This window comes from Lissotriton vulgaris, chromosome 2_1, assembly GCF_964263255.1.
Source record: "Lissotriton vulgaris chromosome 2_1, aLisVul1.2, whole genome shotgun sequence".
Taxonomy (NCBI): Eukaryota; Metazoa; Chordata; class Amphibia; order Caudata; family Salamandridae; genus Lissotriton; species Lissotriton vulgaris.
In genome coordinates, this window is record NC_141687.1 from 440,542,871 (window position 1) to 440,557,480 (window position 14,610).

A 14,610-nucleotide genomic window follows, 5' to 3' on the forward strand; every position below is an offset into this window, starting at 1 on the left:
CATTTCAAAACTAAAAACAAACATGTTTTAAATATTACAAAAGATAGAAACAGTTACAAATGTGTAAAAGATCTAACAAATACCTAGAAAGATTATTTTAAAAAATTGGAAAATAATTTAAAAGCAAAACCCTTTTTTTTTTATAGAATTGTTTTATAAACAAAATCATTATTTATTCATAAATGTATTTTTCTACTTCCTACCAAATAGCACCACACAATTCACAACCCACATTTAATTTTTTTCTAAATGTACTTCCATAATTAACATAATTATGAATTAAACACTACTAATTAAAAAATAACTCAAACAAAAAATTTATTTACTCCCCAAATGTTATCCCTATTAAAACAAAAACAAGCACAAAATAACAATAAACACTTACAATAATATATTTATCACTTGATAATTTAATAATAATAATCAACTAATTAATAATTAATTAAAAATAAATTACTTAAACACACCAACTCACACCTAATAATCATTACACAATTTCCATACCTAATTTTACATTAATAAATTAATATCAATTAACAACAACTTATTCATTAATTTAAAAGTATTGACTTCCCACCATTTACCACTATAAACCCCACAACATACATCAATATTTAATTAAACATTAGCCATATTTAAATTGTACTTAATTAATTAACATATAATGAACAATTATTAATTGATGATAAATAAATTACTTCCCATCCTATTTTTCTATAATCCCCACAACCCACTCCTAAAAAATAATATAATTAACACAATTAAATTACAAATTAATTAATCAATAATATACAACCAATTAATACATATTTAATAATAAAATAACTTCCACAATTAACATAATTTATAATAATTTACAGGCAATTAATTATTAATTAATAATGAACTAATTTCCACAATTAACACTATAATATCTCAATGAATTAAATACTAATGCATACAAAATTATAATGGATTTGTTATAATTAAATTAGTTCCCACCCTCTTCCCGTATAAACCCACAACCTGCTCCTAAATAATGACACATTCAACATAATTGCCAATTAATTAATTAATATGAATTAACAACTCATTAGTAAATAATTAATAACAAAGTAATTCCCAAAATTAACGCTATAAATTCTAAATTAAATAAATATTAATACATAAAAAATAATCATTACAATTAATGTATTATAATTAAATGACTTCACACCTTATGCCCCTATAAACCTGCAACCATCTACACAACTTAAAACACAAAATGTATTTAAGATAAAATTAATACCGACTAAAGATTTGACATATAAATTACAGAATCAAACAAATTCTCATACAAAAAGTCGATCACATACTTTTAAATACATACTAAAATAAATAAAACTAATCAAAACATCTTTATTTTAAGCAACTATATTTTTGCAATATGATTTTAACAACTTCAATATTTCCCAAAACGATATTTCTTAACTGCAAGTCGATATTCTTGACTACAATACTTTTCCTGTTGATATTAAAAACTCAATATTTTTGTATGTCAACAATTTAAACTGGATATTCTGTCTGTGCACCATAGAAATTCTGACAAAGATTCTCTAATTCGATTTGATAACAATCCAAAGAAGATAAGGGACAGACAGGGCTGAGCCAAACTCAGAGCTGCTTGTCTGCCTAAAATAGATATATGGTGGTCTGTTAGGATTGCGGGCGGATTTTTGTCTGCCCTGTACCAGATCGGTGCTGGGACTAGCCGCCAGTGGTGCGCCGGTCCCACACCGGTGATTAGGATGCCACCACCACTATGGTGGTGGCATCCTCTATTCTCAGCATTTTGGCGGGCGGTGCTCGCAGCACTGCCCACCACAATACTGGGAATGCACTGTGTACATTGTCATGCACAGTGTGACAGGTACCGCAGGGTGCCTGGCACCTTGTCCATGAAAATGTAGAGGGGTACCATAGGTACACCCCATGTACACCCACCACCCCCCTCAATACCCTGGGGGCCTGCAAATGGCCCCCGAAAGCAGACTCTGCATGGCTTTCCATAGCGGGGTCTCCACCATGGAAAGCCATGCACCGCTGACAATGCTAATATGGATGGCGGTGTCTAGCAGTCTGCGCCACCATATCTAGCCCCTTTCGCGCCCGGTCGACTGGGCGACAGGTGGAAAAACCGCGGATTGTCTTTCCATCCGCCGGGCCCCCTGGGTTACCCCCCACCATACTAATATGGCGGGCGGAAATGGGTGTTGCTCGGGGTAGGATGTATGGCGGATCACCACTGCCATGCGGGCGGTGGCGATCCGCCCTACATCCTAATAGACCCCTAAGTATTCAATAATTATTTTCCAGCTATTTATACATTTGATCTAAAATTTATTGTCTTGACCTTGTCTGAATGCATTCAGTATTGTTTTACAAAAAGAGAACCCAATATGCTTTCTGGCACACACAGTATGGGTCTCAAATATGTATTATTAAAGTATTTCCTAATAACATTTTACGGTTCCTCTCATAAAACCTAGTTGCCACCTACAGGTGGAAATCTTTGCTACTGCATTAGAATGTTGGAGATCGTGAATCACAAAATTACAAACTTTTTATTTTTCATTCAGGATGACTGAAGTGGTGAACATACTTGAGAATCTGCCTACACATGAATGCAGGCGCGGGATCGGACATGGGATGTCTCTTGGAAGGTTTGTGGAGATGGAAATACTCATCTGGAGCAGGCGCAGAGTCTTGCAGCTTTACAGTACATTTCCAAACCTAACGGAACATTGAAACATGCTTAGAAAAAAACGTAGCTGTAAAAGGCACAGATTGCGTGGTAAAGTTCTCCAAATACAACCATTTTTAGTTTAGTGGGTAAACCGGAATGGATTTCTTTTTAGAAAGAATTGTATTCTTAGACCCCTGACCCTGCCGATGAATTTAAACAAAGCGCAGAGGTTTTCAAAACAGAATCAATGGAGAGTCAAAAGTACTGCAGTGGTTAGACTGCATCACTGCACATTGCAGATAAAAGGCATGGAGATATATGCATTGTTTCCGGATAATGAAAAGGGTGCATTACAATTCTCTCACAGCCCAAATCTACATGTCACAATTTATAGCTTTCCAGACAGTGTGTTGACAGATATATAGCGGCTCTCAGAGTTACATTGGCTTCCAGTAACTCTCAGAGTACGCTTTAAGATCCTGACACTGGCTTTTAAAGCCTTACATGGCCCATGTCCGTCCCACCTAAGGGACAGATTTGCTTTCTACCATTCCCCGCGTCAACTGCGATCTGCCACCCTGAGACATTTGGTTATCCCCAGATTCAAGAGAGTCCGTCTAGGGGGAAAATCCTTGGTGGTCAGAGCTGCTCAGCTGTGGAACAATCTCCCCGACCCCCTCAGGCACACGACAAACCTCACATATTTCAAAAAACATCTAAAAACGTACTTATTTAGGCAAACCTTGTGGACCATCTGCTTTTATTCTAGCTGACATCTGAATCCTCTCTCGCACCAGGACAGTCTTGACTAACAGTGCGCGTTACAAGCAACCATATAACATAACATAGTAGTACTATTTCTGTGGCGGAAAATGAAATGAAAAAAATACTAGGATTTATGGAATCCTTCATAGCGGTGACAGGAGACATAAAGGGATTTACAAGAGCTTCTTCATAAACATGGACTTGACGGGTACAGTAAGGTCTTTATTCTTGTTCGTTTTCATGTTCACAAGGTGAATGAGGGGGAACGTATTGTAACCAGCGATACAGAAATAAGAACATTTCTCACAGGACTGTTACTTGTTAACAGGAATTACGGTACCCTAGAAATTCCAAATCAGTGTTAATGAAGATTAAGCAACTTTACAACTGATTTTTGTTCTTTTTGGGCTCAACTTCTTCATTCATGTTTTCTCTATTTCTATAAATTTGAGCGGATTGCTCATTGTGTTAAGTTGTCTGCGTTTTACCTGTACTGATAAATGTTTACACATTTATTCTAAGTTAAGCATTTTTGCTTTAGGATACAGCTGCCATGGGTTGAGGTCAGGTTTTAAATATTAAGATTTAACTGGACCAAGTAAGGAATAGTGTCAATATTACTTGAATGGGACTGCCATCCCCTTTTACTAATAATCCACTTTTTCACAATGAGTAATTGCTAACAACGACTTTTAAGAGAAGAATTTAAAAAAAGAGTCATGCCTTCTCACTTCTCTGGACCAAGAAGGGAGAACATATCCAATCAAACAATGTAATGCCTTGTTTATTTCAACCAACATTACTATTTATTTATTTATTTATAGGCTTGTATAGCGCTGGACTCGACTCCCGAAGGAGTATCTGTGCGCTTTGTATGCCTTGCAGGTACAGATAAAGTGCTCGTCAGAATGAAGACGGACATGGGATCACAACAGAAATGTTGTCAGCATTTTCTTAAAAGCTAGATGGTTGGTGCACTGTCTGGGGGTTAGACGTAGTTTGTTCCAGAGGGTGGGACCTAAGAACCAAAGAGCTCTTCCACTCAGCCTTGCCCTCCTTATTGAGGGAACCTGAAGTACATTTTGGTTGCTGGAGCGGAGAGTACGTGCTGGATTGTATGGAACAAATTTCTCAGCTAAGTAAGGAGGACACGAGCCATAAATACTCTTGTGGATTATACAGCAGGTTTTAAATTGCACCTGTGCCCAGATCGGCAGCTAGTGCAGTTTGTCCAGAAGAGGGCGCGAGGGACTTTTCGGAGGGACATTGAGAATCAGCCTGGCAGCGGTGTTCTGGAACACCTGAAGCCTGCCCAGTGAGTTATCAGTAGCTGACATCAATAACCCATTGTAGTAGTCCAGGCGACTGAGCACTAGGGCATGGACCAGAGTATTTCTGGATGTGTCCGGTAGTAGGGGAAACACTCGTCTAAGGAGACTGATTACATGCAGACAAGATCCTGCTGTTTAGTTGACATGATCCTTAAGTGATAAGCCCTGGTTTAATCGAAGTCAAGTCAAGTCAAGTCATAAAATTTGTATAGCGCACTACATACCCAGAGGGTTTCAAGGCGCTTAGGAAGGGGAGGAGGATTATTTGTCAAATATCCACGTTTTAAGCTGCTTTCTGAATGCTAGGTGATTCTGGGTGAGGCGAAGGTAAGCGGGGAGTGAGTTCAATGTTTTGGCAGCCAGGTATGAAAAGGATCTGCCTCCCATGGTGGTCTTGTTGATGCGAGGTACAGTGGCGAAGGCTTAGCTGGAAGAGCGAAGTTGGCGGGAGGGGGTGTAGAAGGACAGTCGAGAGTTGAGGCAATCTGGTCCGATGTCGTAGAGTGATTTGTGTGCATGGGTAAGCAGTCGGAAAGTGATCCTCTTATTGACGGGTAGCCAGTGGAGGTCTTTAAGATGACCAGAGATGTGTTCGTTGCGTGGGATGTCTAATATGAGCCTGGCTGAGGCGTTTTGGATTCGTTGTAGTTTCTTCTGGAGTTTAGCGGTGGTACCTGCGTAGAGGGTGTTTCCGTAGTCCAGTCGGCTCGTGACTAGAGCGTGGGTGACTGTTTTCCTTGTTTCGGAGGGGATCCAGCGAAATGTTTTTCTGAGCATGCGAAGAATGTTAAAGCAGGAAGAGGATACGGCGCTGACTTGTCTGTTCATTGAGAGTGAAGAATCCAGGATGACGCCAAGGTTCCGTGCGTGGTCTGTCGGGATGGGTGCATTTCCGAGGGCTTCCGGCCACCAGGAGTCGTCCCATGCAGAGGGGGATTTACCTAAGATGAGGACTTCTGTTTTGTCTGAGTTCAGTTTCAGACGGCTTTGTTTCATCCATTCGGCGACTTCTTTCATTCCTTCGTGTAGGTTAGTTTTGGCGGTGCTGGGGTCCTTGGTGAGAGAAAGGATCAGTTGAGTGTCATCCGCGTAAGAGATGATGTTGAGGTTGTGTTGGCGGGCGATGGCCGCGAGGGGGCTCATGTATACGTTGAAGAGGGTGGGGCTGAGTGAGGATCCTTGTGGTACGCCGCAGATGATTTCAGAGGCCTCGGACTTGAATGGTGGGAGGCGGACTCTCTGGGTTCTTCCGGTGAGGAACGAGGTGATCCATTCCAGTGCTTTTCCTTGGATTCCGATGTTTCTGAGGCTTTGTAAAAGGGTGCTGTGGCAGACTGTGTCGAAGGCTGCAGAGAGGTCGAGGAGGATGAGGGCGACTGTGTCTCCATTGTCCAGTAGAGTTCGAATGTTGTCTGTTGCTGCGATGAGGGCGGTCTCAGTGCTGTGTTTGGCTCGGAAGCCAGATTGAGAGGGGTCGAGTGATTTGTTGGCTTCGAGGAAGGCGGCGAGCTGGTTGTTGACAGCTTTCTCGATGACTTTGGCCGGGAATGGAAGAAGCGAGATGGGGCGGTAGTTTTTGAGTTCGGTGGGGTCTGCTGTTGGTTTTTTCAGAAGGGCGGTGAGTTCAGCGTGTTTCCAGTCTTCTTGGAAGGTAGCGGAGTTGAAGGAGCAGTTGATGACGTCTCGGAGGTGCGGAGCTATGACGGAGTCTGCTTTGTTGAAGATGTGGTGAGGGCATGGGTCTGTGGGGGATCCAGAGTGGATGGAATTCATCAGGCGGATGGTGTCCTCAGTGGAGATTGGGTTCCAGGCGTTAAGGGTGTTAACGGGGGGAAGATGGTCAGCAGATGGTAGGGTGGGTTGGCTTCCGGGTTGGTTGTCAAAGCTGTTGTGGATGTCAGCAATCTTGTTGTGGAAAAAAGAGGCTAGGGAGTCGCAGAGGGTTTGAGAGGGGGTGATGTCGTTGGAGTTGGCCGAGGGGTTGGAAAATTCCTTGACGATGTTGAAAAGTTCCTTGCTGTTGTGGGCGTTGTTGTCAAGTCGATCCTTGAATGCTGTTTTCTTGGCTTTTCGGATCAGTTGGTGGTGAGTACGGATGGCGCTTTTGAAGGCGTCCTTGTTGCTGGTGGATGGGTCTTTTTTCCAGGCCTTTTCAAGGGAGCTGCACAGTTTCTTGGACTTCTTGAGGTCATCGTTGAACCATGAGGCCTTCTTGTTGGCAAGTTTGTGTTGACGTTTTTTCAGTGGTGCTAAGGTGTCGGCGGTGTTGGATAACCAAAGGGTGAGGTTGGAGGCGGCTTCGTTGGCGTTAGAAGAGAGGGCTGGGGAGGTTCGAAGGAGCGATGTGGAGATCTGCTCCGTGGTGATTTTGTTCCAGTTTCTTTGTAGAGTTGGTTGGAGGTGGATGATGGGTTTCGGCTTGTTGTAGGTGAAGTGAACGCAGCTGTGGTCAGTCCAGAGGAGATCCGTAGTGTGGCTGAAGGAGACATGGTTGCTGGAGGTGAAGATGGGGTCGAGTGTGTGACCTGCGATGTGGGGGGGGAAGTGACCAGTTGTTTAAGTCCGAGGTTGGCGAGGTTGTCTAAGAGGGTGGCGGTGTTGCGGTCGTTGATCTTTTCAAGGTGGAAGTTGAGGTCTCCCAGAAGGATGTAGTCTTTGGAGGGAGCGCGTGTGGGGTGATGAAGTCCGTGATGTCTTCACTGAATTTTGCGCGGGGTCCTGGTGGTCTGTAGAGGAGGGTGCCTCTAAGAGTTGTCTTGGGGTCGATGTGGATCTGGAAGTGAAGGTGTTCGGAGTTAGCGAGGTTGGCGTCGGAGCTGGTAGAAATGCGGATGGATTTCTTATGGACAATAGCGATTCCACCTCCTGTATGGTCGGTGCGGTCCTTGCGTGTGATCTTATAGTCATCAGGGATAGCGATGGCGATGTCAGGGGCGGAGGAAGCGTTCATCCATGTTTCCGTTAGGAAGGCGACGTCAGGAGAGATGGTGTCTAGTAGGTTCCAAAGGTCAATGGCGTGCCTGTGGACCGAGCGGGTGTTGAGAAGGATGCATTCTAGGTGGTTGGGGTCGGGAATCTGTGTTGTGGTCGTAGCGGAGATGTTGTCGGTGCCGCTAAATTTGCAGGAGAAGCAGGAGAACGGTCCATGGGTGCGTCCAGGAGCGGCTTGGACGCAGTTGGGGGCGCGACCAGGGTTAAGGGCTAGGAGGGTGGCGGCAAAAGACTGTAAAGAACCCTCAGGTTCTTTACAGTCTGCTTAGGACTAGGGACGGAACCCAGATCTAAAGGCCACCAGTCTGGTGACCACAGTAGGGGGGCATCTCCAAATAACATGACCTCCGTCTTCTCTACATTGCATTGCAGGAAGTTAGCGGCCATCCATTGGGAGACAGCTCTCATCCCTTCCAAAAATGAGTCTTTAACAGCAGCAGTCAAGGTTTTAAAAGGAAAGAGCAGCTGAGTATCATCCGCGTATGAGACGGGGATGAATCCATATGATCTCATGAGATCTGCTAGGGGGGCCACATACGCATTATAAAGTGTGGGGCTTAGGCATGAGCCTTGTGGTACCCCCTTAGTGAGCTTTATCGGGGCTGAGCGAAAAGTGCCCAGGGTAACGCTCTGAGAGCAACCTGATAAGAAACTTTCCAGCCAAGATTATGCCAAACCCCCACCCCAATCTCCTTCAATCCACTGTGCAAGATTTCATGCAATACCGTGTCGAAGGCCCCGGAGAGGTCCAACAGAACAAGAATCACAGAGCTCCCACTATCCTGTGACATTCTGATGGTATCTGTCACAGATAGGAGTGCTGATTCTGTGCTGTAATTGGGCCTAAATCCAGACTGGGAAGGATCTAGACCACCAGACCGCTCAATAAACCTCGACAGATGGGTGTTGATGTGTTTTTCTGTCATCTTACTCAGGTAGGAACGGAGCAAAATGGGGCGGAGGTTGGATAAGTCCGACCAGGGAAGGGCCGAGTTCTTCCGAATTGGGTTTCCAATGGCCTTCTTCCAATCTTGTGGTACCTGGCCCTCAGTAATAGAGCAGTTTACCAGATTTTGGATCAGAGGCCCTAGAGAGTTGCCCAAGGTGGAAATAATTCTGGCCGGAATAAGATCAAGCGGAGACCCTGCTTTAATATGGGCCTTATGTGCCGTAATGTCGCTTAAGTTAGCAGCTGGAAATACTGTAAGTGTCTCCATGTCCATGGCCCGGGACTGAGGGGGGGCTATAGGAAGGGAGTTCATAAGAGATGTTGTGTTAATGATTTTATTATAGATCAGCTCTATCTTGTCTGTAAAGAAAAGAGAGATGTCATCACATAGGGATTGTGAAAAAGCATCCAAGCTTTCACAGGCCGTGGGTTTAGTGAAGGCTTGTAGAATTTTGTAAAGGGCCTTTGGGGAGTTGCCCGCCTCTGCTAGTTGCAGGGCTAAGTGATTTTTCCTAGCTGAGCAAATGTTTTTATGATAGGTAGACAGGATAGCATAATAGCTCCTTTTGTCTGCTTCCAGATGACTTTTCCTCCATATTTTTTCTAATTTCCTACATGCCTGCTTCTCTGAACGCAATTGGTCCGTGTACCACTTTTCATGACGAGTTCAGTTCAAAACAACTTTATTTTGATTTATGACGAATCATAAAAAGTACACAGACACAAAATACATAATCAAGAGGTACAGGTACGTTGAATTGATGTCACTATTAAAATTGAACAATTAAAATATTTACAGGTTTTAAAAAGTGCGACAGTTTTTCAGTGATTCCATAAATTGTCGCCAATAATGTTATATTGTCTGTTTCCGGTACGTGTTTTAAGGCGAAAAGCAGCTACCAAGAAGTTTGCGACACTAAACATTGTTAGTGGTGAATCTAGCTTTTTTAAATAAAATAGTCTTAGTTTGGTTAGTAGCCAACGGTGTAACGGAATTAACACTACCGTTAAATAAGGTTCAATGACCATTGTAGACTTAGAAACATAGTGCTCTCTCACAGTGGGTTTCACAAGCTCGCAACTTTCCCGCTCTGTTTCTCTCATTTTAGTAAAATTCACTTTGAACCATTCCAGGTCGTCTTTAACAATACAATCCGGGTTACAGAATAAATCAGGGCGGCCCAGGGAGTTTAGGGTATTTTTAATGTATGCAAGCCACGGGATATTTTTCATATTGTCCAAGCGTAAACAGTCCCTCATGATTGTGTGGTTCAGAGTTAAATTAGGGTGCAGCCACATTTTTAACCACATCAAGATTGGGGACTGTTTGATAATGTCACTTATATACCCCTGGCCTAATTCCGTATGAACGGAGAAGGTATTTGTGGTTTGTGGCAAACCAAGAAGCATACGTAAAAATCTGTTTTCTTCTACCTGGATCGCTTCTGCATTATTGGTATAACCCCAAATGGAAGCCCCGTACCTTGCTACTGCAATAGATTTCGCTCTATAAAGTGCTAGCATTGCTTCCGTGGGTTTGCCACCCAGGCGTTTCGCAAAACCGGCGATAGCAGCTGCAGATCTTTTCATAGCGTTAACTTTGACCGTTATTTGGGGTGCCCAGGTGCCCTTGTCGTCATATACCACCCCCAAATAGGTGAAAGTTTTTACGCTAGAAATTGGTGTATTTGCACAAAAAAAAGACTTCGAATTCTTGTTCTTTCTCCCACCCACTGACATGACATGTGACTTGTCTGTGTTAATTTTTAAGTCAAGGGAGGTCATAAAGACATCAAATGCTGCCAGTAATCTTTGTAGCCCAAGGGGAGTACGTGCCACAAGCACGGCGTCATCCGCGTAAAGGAGGACCGGGTGGATAGTCCGCCAAAACGCGGGACGTCTAATGTTGCCAGCTCCAGTGTGGATTCCAGATGGTTTATATATAGTGTGAATAACATTGGGGCGAGGATGCACCCCTGTCGCACCCCTCTAGTGGACTTGAAACCAGCAGTGCAGGCTCCCTCCTGTGTCATCCTGATAGAGGCTTCAAGATCCCGGTGTGCCTCAGCCAGGAAATAAACCAAGGAATGGTCCATCCCTAGGTCCAGGAGGATTTCCCACAGCCTGGACCTGTTCACTAAGTCGAAGGCTGTGGACAAATCCATAAACCCTAGGTAGATTGATCCACTGGATGCCACTGTGTATTTACCTAGGATCAGGTGTAAGTTGAGGCACTGATCCTCAGTCCCTCTTCCCCTTCGGAACCCATATTGGGCATTAGATAGAATGTTGTTGTTGGCAGCCCACTCATCGATCCTGGCCAGTATCACTTTCCCCAGAATTTTAAACGAAGAGTCGATGAGTGAAATGGGGCGGTAACACCTCGGGTCTCCCCTTTGTCCTTTTTTGAAAATAGGTATGATGGTGGCTTGTGACCAGGAGACAGGCAAACTGTGATTGGTGGCGGCGTTGAAGACGTTGGTCAAGATGTTAGCCCAGAAGGAAGTGTTGGCCTTGTACATGTCGGCTGGGACGCCATCCGGGCCTGGCGCTTTCTTCCCTACGGTATTAATTATGGCCTTCTCTACTTCTTCCATAGTAAAGAGTGCTGGCTTTGGAAAGTTAGTTGTGAGAAGAGTAGGTATTTCACATACATGATCGCTCCCATAGATGATTTTGAAATGCGCTAACCAGTCCTCCTCACTAATATTGGCCTCCAAGTTTTCATTTGCCTCTCCGGAAAAAAGAGGATTATTTATAATGGCCCAAAAGCTAGCACTGTCTCTTAAAGTTGCCTTTTCCTTTAGAGAGGCCCAAGCATCCTTTTTGAGTGCATCTTTGCGTGCATGGATGGTGTTATTGTATACTTTTCTTAGTCTGGCAACTTCCCCCCTATCCCTTGGTGTTTTTTTTAGTTCTTCCAGGAGGCAACTGTGTGCTTTTGAGCAAGCTCTATCAAACCAGCCCTCATGTGGTTGTGCCTTCTTTCTGGATTTGACAGTTAATTCTTCAGAAACTAAAGCACACATAGTGGCAAAGGCGATAATTACTTCCTCCCCCTGTTGTGAGTTGTGTTGGCAGATATCTATTTCTTTGTGGGCTTTGCATGATATATTGTTAAAAAACTCCACAGGAACCACTCTAGACCACTTCACCCTTCGACCTTGGTCCGTGGACCGCACAGCCAACTCTGTCGTTTTGTTAATTCCCTCCTTGAGTAAGCCAACAGAGCTGGCAAGCTCAAGGATGACTGGGTTATGGTCACTAAACGCAGCCACAACTGCGTTGTAAAAGAAAACCAAATTTAATAAACCAGGGGAAATAAAAATATAATCTATTATGGATTTGGAGTTTCTAGCGCTGTATGTCATGACACGGTCGCTATTTTCATTAAACCCCTGTTCATAAAGATCAACACTAGATAAAAGATTTTCTAAGGCATGACCTTTAGGGCTGTGTTCAAACTGTTGGTATTGGGCTGAAGTGGAACAATCAGTATCTTCAATGTGACAGGAAAGCCCACAAAGATGAGTATTAAAATCCCCCATGATTATAGTGTGCATAAAAGTAGTATGACGTTCTTTGTAGTTGATCAAAAAAAGCTGTAGGGAGCGGAGATGCTCAGTGGGATCTCCGTCTACTACAGAGTTATAAAAATTAATGAAGATGAATTTAGGGCCATTAACTAAACTAATCTCTAGACATAAAAAATTGGGGGAGCCGGTAATTATTTGTTTGGCGGATCCCGCCAGATGGACAGTGATCAGGATCATGAGGCCCCCTTTGTCCCTGCCGCTGGGGGATCTTGTAGCTGGGACAAAATAGGACGTATACCCAGGAACCCAGAAATTGCTGTTACAGTCCCAGGTTTCTTGCAAGGCTATGATATCATGTTGGTTTAAAAGGTTCAGCCATGCACTATCCTCCATTTTTGGTCGAAGGCCGGCTATATTCCAACTTATGATTTTAGGCCATCTACTAGATTTTCCTAGAAGGGGATTGTCCGCTGTGGATAGGGTAGGCAAAGGGTCGTTGTTTACTGGGCGTCATTTATGTTCAGCTGCCCAAACCAGAGGCGTGAATCTATTGTGCAAGGGTATGGGTCTGTTAGAGGACATTGGTGTGTGTGTGCCAGGATTGTGGTTAGCAGTCCTATTGATCACAGTCCAGCTATGATCAGATTCCTGGCGAGTATGAGCAGGTTGAATGGGCAGGGTAGGTGTCCTATCATAGCCCTTGCCTTGGGCATGGCCCTTGCTCGAATATAAGTAAGATTTAGGGATAGGGTAGAAAAAGCCCAAGGGTACGGCACGGGGCCAAGCATCTAGTCCCTCTAGGGGTGAAGCATCCCAAAATAATCTGCGAGCCTCCCCGGGAATATTAAAGTTAATTATCACACAATCACCCTCTGTTGATTTAGTTGTTCGCCCTATCCAACCCACCCGCCGGACAGAAAGAATCGCACTAGAAATTCTGTTGTCTCCCGAACAAGTTGTGTTTGCCCAAGACTTGGCCCTGGCTAGCAGTTGAGGCGGTTGTTCGTACTCTCCTGACTTAAGTGGGGGAACATTTATCAAAATGGCTACAAAAGGCGCAGCCTCGGGGGGTAAGTTAATCATAGGTTGACGTACAGGTTTGGGTGAATTGGATGAATTCTGTTGGCCTATAGTCACTGGATTAGAAGACCTATTTGTACCTCCTGTTGGTCTAGGGGCAACTGTCAGCGGGGTTGCTGGGCCAGAGGACAAGATGGGTACCACACTCTTGGCTACTGGGGATTCTTCCCTAGGTCTTTTACAACCACTAGTTGGTTGAGTGCATAGAGGACCAGATACCACTGGTGTATTCCCTTTAAAGACAAAAGTAGCAGGTTCAGCGGTTTTGGGGCATACATTCAGACGCTCACATTTCCTTAAGATACCATCAACACACTGGTGTAAAACGTCAATGATGTCTGAGGCTATTTTAGTTAATGTGGGCTCTATCTTATCAGTGATTACTTTTTCCACCATATCTCTAATTGCCTTTTCAAGTGAGCCCACTGTGCCCTTTCCTCCCTTGAGTTTGTTTGTATTCTTTTTTTTGTACTGTCTTTTCGTTTGCTTTGAGCATGTGACTCTATTTGCTCCAGCTGAACTAGGAAGTATGGAGGTCACCCCATTGGAGTCGGCAGTGACAAGAGTGGAGGGTAACGCTGTCTCCTTAGGCGGGGCAATAACAATCCTTGGTTCAAGGGGTATAGGTGTAATACCAGTTTGCGGTAGGCTTATGCCCTCCTTGCTAGTCAGCGATGGTTCTAGCCCCAGTTTACGTTCAGTTCTTGCAATTTCAGTAGTCAACTTCCCCACCTCTGAAGTCAAAAAGGAAAGAATGCTGTTAGATTTCCTGGGTGCCTTAACCTTGGGTGTTCCACCAGCAGTAGGGGAGGGTAACTTTCTCTTACCCATTTTGAACTTGTATCCTGGATCCTGGGCGTAAGGGGGGTGGCCCCTCCCATCCCTCGTCGACCCTAGACAACCACAGACGGCCCGCCCTCTGCCCAGGCTCCGCCCGGCGCCGCCCGCGTGCATCCGCGACGCGGAGGAAGCTGTCTCTTTTTGTGCGCCTCCTGGCGCTTGTGCAGGAAGTGGGCGGTGATTTGAGCCGGGCAAGCTGGGAGTTGTGGTCCTCTCTGCTCCGCGGCCGTGCGATGGTGCTGCACGGCGGCGGGGGCGACCACAACGTCAGGAACCCAGCGGCGCTGTGGGTGATTGAAGGTAGGAGCAGCGTGCAGCGACCCCTCCTGGGGCCGGTAATGGTTTAGATATGTCCCCCCTTTTCATGACGAGAAGGAGGACGCTGTTTGCTGGATTTCAGAGGGGCCAAAGTAT